Source organism: Rattus rattus, chromosome 10, assembly GCF_011064425.1.
Source record: "Rattus rattus isolate New Zealand chromosome 10, Rrattus_CSIRO_v1, whole genome shotgun sequence".
In the NCBI taxonomy this organism is placed as follows: domain Eukaryota; kingdom Metazoa; phylum Chordata; class Mammalia; order Rodentia; family Muridae; genus Rattus; species Rattus rattus.
In genome coordinates this window covers 75316797-75328268 of record NC_046163.1, presented here as the reverse complement: position 1 = coordinate 75328268, position 11472 = coordinate 75316797, and the positions used below count along the sequence as shown (strand labels likewise).

Genomic DNA, 11472 nt, shown 5'->3' with positions numbered 1-11472 from the left:
TGAAATCTGCTACTTGATAATAGAATCACCATGGCTCTAGGCAATGAAAGGAGGCTCAAGATGAAGAAAGGTTCAATTTCTAGATTGCACCTTCTTCTGGTCCACAATTCCACAGGAGTACATATTGGTGTCTATGGTGTCTCTATCCTGTCAAGGAAAGAAATTTACCAACACAGCTTATCTCCGCAACTATATGTATTATTTACCTTATGAGACATTGAGGGATAGGATCTTAGAAGAACTTAGTACCTCTATAAAGTCTTACGATTAGTAACTAGATGGCACGATAATAGATCGTAACATCTGTTTTACAGCCACACACACACACACACACACACACACACACACACACACACACACAAGCACTCTCCCAAGTTTTTGCCACATAGTGTTATAAAGAAGGCATCAGGCTGTACAAGTTCTTATATACATAACACATTAAAGAATCAAGAATTTAAAAACCATACTTACAGTGGCAAAAATAGTGTCTTTTCTCCAAGGTTTTTGGTCTGGGCTCAAACAAAGCAAATAGTGTATACCAATAATTTTCATATGATTATACACACATTGAAACTATCAATATATAAGAGCCAACATACCAAACAACAACAAAAAGGGAAGTTTTAGGAATGAGCAATTCACTTCATAAGAAGTCTAACATTCTGTTTCATCCCAGCCCTCAGACATTAAGAATCATAATTTCTTATACTTGAATAGCAAGGTAAGCCAGAACAAAACAATTAACAGAAAGTCCTGTATGCCCTCAGTCAGTCCAATGTTCCCCTGGTGCAACAGCATCATTTACTTGAAGGATCGTGTGTCACAATTAAGGAGTACTCATTAAAAAACTATTTCCTTTATTCTTGAAAAAGTGCCACATAGTGTACTTTTCATTTAAAAAGAAACACACAGCACATAAACTAGTGAAAGATGGTCTGTCTCCATCTCCTGTCATTGAGCAAAGACCAGAGTGATTCTTTGATTCCAATTTGAGATGGTGTCCACTGGCCAGTGCACAAGTCTCCAATTTGAAGCAATCAAGCTTAGTATTTTGGGGCGTTGCATCCCATGGCAGGGCTATCAGTGACTGCTGGGAAGGTTGAAGACATCTGCAATTGCACACACCATTTCATACTTAGTCATCTGCTCATTGCCAGACCAGTGAAATGTTCCCTTAATGGATGGATTCAGCATCCTCTTCTCTGTCAGCTGCCAGTACACACTGACTACATCTTCAGAGTTCCATGGGAAACTCTGCTGCCAATAGTCCATTTTTGCTGGTTTGCTGCTGAACTGCACCTTGTCGAACATAACAGTCACAGCAATTTATTCAAACTTTTCAACTTCCCCATTCAGAACAGTAATTCTCAACACAACATTCCCTAAATTATTTTCCAGCACCACCTTTTCTCCATCTAATTTTGTTTTTCCATACAGATCCAGGGGACTTGTATATAGACATCCGTATAAGTGGAAATCTGAGCTAATGTAGATGAGAAATGTTCCAATCGCAGCTGCCACCTTTGCTAAATTCCCAGCAGCACCACATTCAGCTGGGAGGCAGCATCTGGATGACTCTCAACATCTGCTCTTCTGTCTGCAACACAGTGTACTATAACGTGAGGCTGAAAATCATGAATGAGGTGATGAACTACTTCAGAATCCAACAGGCTCACTTGCTCGAATTTTGGTCTTGCTCTTTGAAAGCTACTGCTAACGGCATGCACATTGCTCTGCTGAAATTCCTTGTAAACCTCTCTGCCAAGAAGCATAGGGCAACCGATAATGACAACCCACCTGCTTGGGATGTAAACTTCTTCCATTTCCACATCACTGTTCATCACTGAAGGAAGTTAGGATAAGACCTGGAGGCAGGAGCTCACATAGGCCTTAGAGAAACTGCTTTTGGGCTTCTTCCTGTTATTTATTTACTTTGTTAGACTAAATTATATTGTGAAGAAGCCACAATAAATGAGAATGAAAAGCTTAGTTACGAATGGAAAAATTAGATTTCTTACAGTAACTTCCATTTGACCAACGTGATCTACGCCAAAGCAATTTCACACATACTATTTTTATCCTCAAAACTCTAAGACCTCCTAAAATACAGAAAATCTTATAGTCTATAAATAAGACCTGAATGCTTACTCTAAAGCTATAGAGCCAATAAGTCACAGAGCAGAACTCAGGTACAGGTGCTTCCTCTTAGGACCTTCACTGAACCAGGATCCTTTCACCACCATTCACCAAACTCAGTGTTCTCTCTCTCTCTCCCTCTCTCTCTCTCTCTCTCTCTCTCTCTCTCTCTCTCTCTCTCTCTCTCTCTCTCTCTCTAGTTAAGCAGAAGCCAAAACTGGGCACCGAGTGCCTAGAGCAAAAGTTCCAAGCAGCTGCAAGTCCCAAGTAAGCGTTGGGTTCTCAACTTTGGTCTTCTTAAAGAGTGTCAAGCACTCTTAGTCACTGATCCATCTCCAGTCCTCATTCATGATTTCAAGCCTAACTTTTAGCATATCGGAAAGTGTTGCCCTCTTTTTTTTTTCATTTCTCTGCTGTCCTGGCTCCTGGTTATGACCCACACTCAATTTTTCTCATTGCTCCTTTTTTCTTCCACCATTTTTCTTTATATTTCCAGAAAATTTCAGCATTATCCATTAAAATACTAAATTCCTCAAAATTAAAAATTGGAAATTCTGTTTCATTTTCAACATGATCTTCATTTTCAAAATTATAATTTGAAATATATGTGTGCTTAATATATAATAATATATGTGCTTAATATTTATTTCTATGAACAATTTCACCTCTCATAATTTTCACATGTTTATGTTGTTGGAGTTTTGCTATTTAAAATGCCTCTCAGACAAAACACTAAACCAGGGAACACATGCTGTGAGATGTTGAAAGAAATTTTTAAACAAAATTATACCAGAAACAAAATTGTATGGGATCTTTTAAGAAAATAGCAGTGTGTGACTAGAAAGAACTTTGTCAGTTATTTTCCCAGGAGTCATGATTCCTCATTCACTGATTCAGTGAGCACAACTATTTGATTGAACATGACATAGTTAATGAGCTCCCTCTCCTTCCACGTCACATTAATGACCAACAATGAACTCTGACTTGAAAATACTAAACATGCGTGTGCAGTTTGGCATGTGTGTGAAGGTATGCTTCGATATATGCACATGCATGTGGAGGCCAGAGAACAATATTGGATGCCATTGTTTGTATACATTCCTCCCTGTTTTCATAAGCCAGTTTCGCTCAATGCAGTGGAGCTTCCTCAAGAGTCAAGGCTTCTGTTCAATGAGGACTAAGGAAATAACCTGTCTCCACTTAACCAATACTGGAATAAGAAGTGCTATCACATCTGGCTTTTTAAGAGGCATCTTGGAGTCTCCAACTCAGCTTCTTCTGCTTCCAAGACAAGCTCTTTATAAATTTCTCCCGCAATTAAAATAGTACATGTGCATTTGTTAACAATTTTATGATCACTGATGTTCAAACCAGGACTCGTATTCTCTGCTCTGGAGTAACACAGTACGTATGATTCTAAGTAGATGGGGTTTTGAAAATTATGAAAAAACAAAAAACGCTAGGATTTTCTATATAAATATGTTTATATAATCCCTACAGTTCCAAAGACTTAAATATGGCTTGCAGACATGATTTAGTGTGGACAAGTGCTTGGCAGAGTATGTGTGTGGTCAGATGATTCCCTAGATTATCCATTTTCACCTTCCAACTTAATTTAGACAAAGGCTATTGTTCTCCTTTGCACATACAGCACACTGGTGCTGTAGCCCTTGGATTCTCCAGTCTGTTGTGGTAGAACAGTGAGATTCTAGATTCATACTCCTGTATTCAGTTTTACGAACTGGTCAGTCTCTCTAACACTAAATGTATACATTTAAAATTAGCATATTATATACAGACTTGGTGACACTTTCACATATTGCATGGACCTGTAGTTATCTGCTGAGTGTGCTACAGATCACCATGGATCATCTGTTTTATTTCTATTCCTAATAAGAATCATCAGATTTATATATATAAATCAGATATGGAAATAATGTCTGTGTTTTAGGGAGAAAATGATAGATTCCTTGTCTCTAAGTCTTCAAGAAAAATTATTTATATCAAGGATAGAGGGTTGCCTTGGTAAAAATTGCCCACTGAACAATCTGGAAGACTGAAGTTCTGATTATAACATCTGTATGACAAAATATTCATCTCTCAAATGACTGTCACTAGAGTGTCAAAGGATATTATATGCTTTTCGGGCTTCTACAGGTGTTCTGGCACATACATACATCCCACAAAATAATGCACATATATCCATGCGGAAACCTATACATAGCTAAACAAACAAACAAACAGATACATACATATATTGTAAAAAAAATTACTCATGGAAGAAAATATACAAAACTAAACTAATGATGTGAGTCAGAATTCTTTTAATAAAGTACTATTTTATTGACTCTACTTTATATTTGCAAATATTAATTAAGAATATTATTCATTACTTTCCACATTAGTTTTAAAGACTTTGTCTAAGAATGTATTCTGGAAACTTCCTGTAAGCGACTTTATCTCAAGATAAGAAAGATTGTGACAACAAAAATAGCTCGTTCATGACTCAATCAATTCATGATCCCAAGCACACACAGAAAGCCATCTATTTTTGAGACCTCTTTTCACATGGAGAATTTTAGTATAGATTCCAAGAATGTACTTTGCTTTTGGACTTCATAGGGAACTACTTTATACAATTTCAACTAATCGGCTTGTCTGATACTTAGTCTGTATATTGAATTTGAAATGAGAGAAGACACTAGTATATGAGAAATTTAACTGTCCTTTTTGTGCTCAGGTACCTCAAAAGCAAATCTTCTCTATCTAATGATCAAAATATAGGACAAACAGAGCTTTATTTTAGCAATATTTTACAAAAGAGCTTACCAGGTAAAGAAACACATTGAGGAATACAGAGAAAAGCACAGTTATATAAAATTGGTAAGGAGAACAAAACCACCAAACAGGAAGACAGTCTGCATAAGGATATATAGTAATTAAAGAAAATACCTTGTGGCTTGAGCTGTGTTTGCAATGTCTTTGCTTTTCATGTCCTAAACTTCTAAACATGTGTCCACAGAAATAATTCAAAGAGAATGAAATCAAATTATTGAAAACATTTAATGGTTATCTTTCCATACTTACTTTTAAGGAGACATTTATTTGTATTAATACATTCCTGTAAATGTGCATGTTACAAAATAAAATACTTCTTTTGTTTGAATTATAGCATAGTTTGCCATGGACTCCAAAAACAAAGTAAAAATAAAATACATGATTGATTAAAAAATATATTTTTTCTGGCAAATGTTTCCAGGCGTGTGTGTGTGTGTGTGTGTGTGTGTGTGTGTGTGTGTGTGTGTGTGTCTGTGTATGCATGCTTGTGAGCATACGTTTACATGTATATGTGCGTTTGTATGCATACCTGTTAAATGAAGCCAGAAGCGCTTGTCGTGGTGTATGTTCTAGTTTGCTTCTTTGTTGATTTGACTAATTACCATGACTAAATTATGTTATGGAAGAGAGTTTCTTTCTGTTTTTGGTTACTGAGGAATTTAGTCTGTAATGTCAGGGAAATTTCTATATGGTAGCAGGTAATTGAACCTACTAGATCACCCTTCTCTCATACAAAAGGGATAGAGAGAAAACAAAGGGAGTTAGGCAAAAAAAAAACTAATCCATAATATCCATTTGCAGCGATATTCTTTATGTTGCAAAGCCTCACGTCACAAAATTCCCATAATCTCCACCAAGAGCACAGCCAGTTGGAGGCCATGGCATGACACAAGTGAACCTAGAGGACATTTCTCATTCAATCCACCAGAGCTCTATAGTGGCAAGTTTGAGAATTATCTGAAAATTTACTCCTTTCAGATGAAAACAGGCTCTATGAGAAAAGATTCTACCATTTCCAGCTACACTTTGTACACAGTGCACATATACAACATGAGTGGGGAAGCTTAACAAAATGCACAACTGTGAGGAAGATAATAGGGCAGGCATAATTAGTTGAAAGTAATTGGGAAAGACCCAGAAGAGCAGTATTCCTGGTAGGGATATCTTCATCCTCTGTCTGCATTCTTATTTTAGAGGGAGAGAAAAACAAGATAAATCAAGATCGAGAGAATTGAGGATGTTACAAGAATGGAACCTGTCCTAAGATTTCTCCTACGAACCACAAGTATTAAAAAATTCAACTTATCCTGTCACAAGCTGATTTCCATCAGGCCATTATATTTATACATGGAGGACAATGCCTATGAGTATTACCTCCATAGTCATAATAAGGCAGAACAAGTGAAAACTGTATTGCTAGAATATTGGAAACCTACCACATGTTTAAGTGCCAGTTAAATCCAAGAAAGCAGCATATGCTAGATAGCATTTTCAAGTCTACAGTCATATCTACGTAGCTGTGACTGCTATAAAGTCTGACTAGGGAAATTAGAGCAGGTGTCATCCAAGCTTACAAACATATCTGGTAAGGCATGTATGTTTTCTGATGCTGCATACTGAGGTAAGGTATCAACAGTCCAGCAAAACACAGATCTGCCTAAACTTGTCTAATCACATGAAACAGAAACTAATTTGTGATTGCTGTAATTGTAATATAATTAGCAATACCTTACAGACTTATTTTCCTGGGAGTTATAGTTTCAGAAATGCTGACTGCATATTAAAGCTCATAACACATTGGAAAGGACATCTGCTTCTGAAATAAAATTTTCTACTAACAAGCATTCAACAATCTTGAGATATTACTAACTATGAACTGAGAATTCCAATACTTTAAAATATACATTTTAACTTACTGTCCCTACAAACAGCGACCTTAAATACTCACAGACACACAAACACATATATGTACATAAATAAATGATGCTGTAGGTTCTTCAGGTAGTGAAGTACTTGCCTTTTGAGCATGTAAACCTGATTTTAGATTTCCAGAACAGTGTAAAAGTCAGGAATGGTGTCCTTATCCAATAGAAAGACTGCTTGCTTTTAGGAGACATAAATGGGGAGATTATGGTGTTTTGTTTTTCATGGCTTGCCACACCTATTTGATAAGTTCCAGGTCTAGGAAGAGAAAATCTCGAGAAAATTTGGTGATGAGAAATAGAAAGGAAAACATGATATAGACTTTTGACCTCCATATCCATGCTCACTCTGCTCAATGCACACATGCACCTATATATGAATATATACAAAAGCAAATATGATACACAAAAATATGAGAAAAGAAAAATAAGTTAGCAAATCAAATCCTCATATGTACCTACAGATACGTTCTAAGAATATTTGATTAGGAGATCTCAAGACTTATTTTTGTGATTTTATGTGTATGCGTATTAGGCTCCATGGATGTCTGAATACTGTATGGGTGGGCAATGTGTGAGAAGAAAAGAAAAGGTGACAGATTCCTCAGGATTGGAGTTATCCTCAGTCATGAGCCACCATATGGGTGATGGGTATTGAACCCCCATTTTCAGCACAAGCAGACAGTGATCCTAATTTCTGAGACATCTTTCTTGCGCCCATTAGTTGATTTTCTCATAAATGCCTATGTCCTAGAATTAGGTTCCAAATTATAATGACTATGAAATAATCAGACAATATCTTATCATAGAAACATTTTTGCAAGACTGAGAGATTGCTATTCAATGCATATAAATAGACACACAGAAACACACCGATATAAATACACTCACACCACATACAGACACACAGGCACACACACAGACAAAGACACAGACACATGAGTCCATATATATATATATATATATATATATGTGTGTGTGTGTGTGTGTGTGTGTGTGTGTGTGTGTGTGTGTGTGTGTGTGTGTGTGTGTGTTGTGTGAGAGAGAGAGAGAGAGAGAGAGAGAGAGAGAGCAGGAATAAAAATAAGAGGAAAATTGCACTATTAAAAGGATTCTAAAATCAAATCATTGTTTAGGAGATTTGCTCATAGACAATCCAACTGCCCTGGCCCATCTGTTCACTGGTTATATCAATGGCAAATTAAAAGTAGATTCTGCACTGCTGCTCTTACTGGTAGAACACAAATGATTACAAGCTTGCAATTGTGACAATCATTAAATTGCATACCAAGCAAAGTTGACAGTGGACTCACAAATCCCATTTAAGCTAGAAAGCATGTAACCATTATTTGTTGGTATTTAACAGAGTCTCAGTGTTCTTGCTTTAGCAAATAAGGGAGCAGCAGAAGCAGCTCATCTGCACAAATCCTTTGGGGCTGGAATGAACCATTTTCCTCAGCAAGAAATCCCCTACCTTTGACACAGAAGGTAAGATCAGGCGAAAACTCTGGGAGCTGGAATTGTAATGAGCCTTGTTATAAATATGATCACTGAAGGGAAAGCACCCACCCACTTTTTTTTAAGGAAAAGAGAATTAGATTTGCATTATTTGAAATTTTGGTCCACATAAACTCTCTAATCTAACAGTTTTGACATTTTGCTGCATACACAATACTCCATGGGTTATTAACAGAACTATTGGGAGGAACATAACTGACACTATGAATATATATTGTATGTATGCTTGTAATGGAGTGCATGTGAGTCAAAATATTTGGCAGGAAGAGTCTGTTCACTTTTTTGAAATGTATAACCTGGAGCATAAAATCTCAGGTCATCAGGTATGTCATCAAGAAATTTCATGTCCCACGCCACATATCTGACTCTGAATGTCTATAATAAAAAAGGGATGGTTTACATGATAGTGTTTTGATAGTCCAAAAATATCATCTGTAATATAGAGAAGCTGCTACACTATAGCTGATTGGTAGCTGATTGGTTTCTGACACTAGATGTATCAGAGTTTGTATCTATCCCTGAATGACTTCAAAATTTCCAGGAAACCTTAAGAGTCCTGCCCATTCTGGAAGTCTTAAGTAGCTAGATTTTGAGATTAGTAAAGGTCAAGATTAGCAGTGAGCACAGCAACACTGATAGAATAAACACACTTAATACTAGGAACTACAGGCTGCTGTGCAAGCAGCACTGTTGTTTCTCCTGACCTCACTGCAAAATGCTTGTAAATCTAAGGAAGACTTACTCTTTACTCCATCTTTCCAAGAAATGTCCCCCATCAAACTATTATAGTCTATGACATGGCTCTATAATAATTCATAACAATTCAAGTATTTGTTTATAAAGCAGTCCTAATCAAGATGCAATATTATATGACATGACTTTAAGAAGCAATTGGAAGAGGATAAATCAAAATTATAAAGGAAATTTCATCATTGACATATTCATGTACACACACACACATGAACAAACAAGCATAGTGGAGAAAATCATTAATTACAAAAATATTCTATTATGCAGAGAAATTTGCTAGGCAGAAGCTTGTAAATAAAATACTTTTGTTGTTTCTATAACCAAATTGAAGTCTCTAAACAGTGGAGATGTGGTTCAGATGACAATGCCAGTGAGTGTGTTTGCGACTCAGGAGTCCATTCACAGAACAGTACAAAGTGATTGCTTGCCATCTCTTATGTGTGAAGTAGAGGCAGTAAGGTCAAATATTCAAGGTTTTCTTAGTTAGGGTTTACTTCTGTGAAGAGACACCACAACCCAAGCAACTTTTATAAAAAGCAAACATGTAATTGGGGGTGGCATACAATTGCAAAGTTTCAGTCTATTATTGTCATAGCAGAAAAAAAGCAGTATCCAGGCGGACATGGTGCCAGTGAAGGAGCCAAAATTTCTGTATCTTTTTCTCACTGCAGCCAGGAATAACTGTCTCATTGGTAACTAGGAGGAAAATCTCAAAGTCCATCCCTACAGTGATACACTTCTAGCAACAATGTGTTGCCTATTCTAACAAGACCACACACACTAATAGTGACATTCCCCAGAACAAATTTAAACCACCACAAAGTTCATGACAGTTAACATGTTCAAGACCAGCTTGGAATACTTGGAACCAATTCTGAAGAAAGAAAGAAAGAAAGAAAGAAAGAAAGAAAGAAAGAAAGAAAGAAAGAAAGAAAGAACAGACAGACGGGGAAGAGGGAGATGGAGAAGGCAAGGGAGAGAGAAAAAAGGTATCTAGGGGAGGGAGGGAGGGAGGATAGAAAGGGAGGGAGGGAGGGAGGGAGGGAGGGAGGGAGGGAGAAAACAAAGAGAGGGAAGGAGGGAAGAAAAGGAGGGAGGGAGGAAAGAAAGAAAGAAAGGAAGGAAGGAAGAAGAAAGAAAGAAAGAAAGAAAGAAAGAAAGAAAGAAAGAAAGAAAGAAAGGATGGATGGAAGGATGGAAGGAAGGAAATGCTCGAGCACTCAAGATCATCACTTAGCTTTTTGTAGTCACTTCCTGCCTCAGACATGGATCATTCACACACTTGAAACATGGATAGTAAAAGTAAATATCTTTGTATTATAAGTTACTTGACTTTTCTACAACACTCTATTCATTCCCATACATTCATTCATCTATATTTTCATTTATTTCCAGAATGAGCTCGTTAGATCATAGGCATTAGAACAGGGATTACAACTTTGTAAAAATTTCAGTTTTACATGCTGATGTATACTATGCACATGATTGTTTCTGTTGTCTCTACTACAGGGGCCACAGCCCTCTTGGAAGAGGACCCTCTGAATCAGTGCATAGCTTATTGTTTATACCCAGAAGGAATGATGCTGTACTGCACCAGGCTAACCTCCTGGAACACGCACAGATGTTAAATAGTTTGCAGCTGGCTATGTTTATAAGCAAAATGTTACCCAAATTAATATCTTAATGAGCTTGACAAAATTTATAAGCAGCAGTAGAACGATGGGCCTGAACAAATGCATGTCTAACTGTAAGGGAGGAACTGAAAAGTTTGCACAGTGTTAGAAGAATGGTGGTTGAAGGCAAGGTCACTGAGAGTGCAAGACACCAGGAACACTATTTCCAAGATTTTGTGCAAATCAGGACTTCAATTCCTTAGACTAATGCTCTCAGAAGTGATAGGTTTTAGTTGATTGTACAGGATTTTCTGGCTGGCAATGGTAACAAAGTCTGTCTGAGAAATTACAGTGATAAGCACTGATATCAACCCACTTTTTTTCAAGGAAGAGCAATAATAAATAAAAATTGTTAATTATTATTATTCATAATCACTTGCCATGTGCTTGGTCAGAAGTTTTTTCTCTGTGTGATTCTGAATCCTTTCAACTTGGATACACTCTTATGTGTAAAATTATATGTGCATGCTAGAAAGTCAATTGCAGGTCCTCATGTTTTTACTCACTGACCCATCTCCCAAATTCTGAGTGGTCCGTACTTGCTTCATATGTTCTATTAGAATATAGGTATCTTTGTCTTTGTTCATACTCACCTCTCATCTCCACTTAATTGCATTTTTAAAAACAATTTCATG

General features: G+C 36.9%; 1 pseudogene; it reads right to left on the bottom strand.

Annotated features, from left to right (window-relative positions):
- Window positions 1-920: 920 nt before the first annotated feature.
- LOC116910940 lies at window positions 921-1841 on the bottom strand (annotated as a pseudogene).
- Between the last annotated feature and the right edge of the window lie 9631 nt (window positions 1842-11472).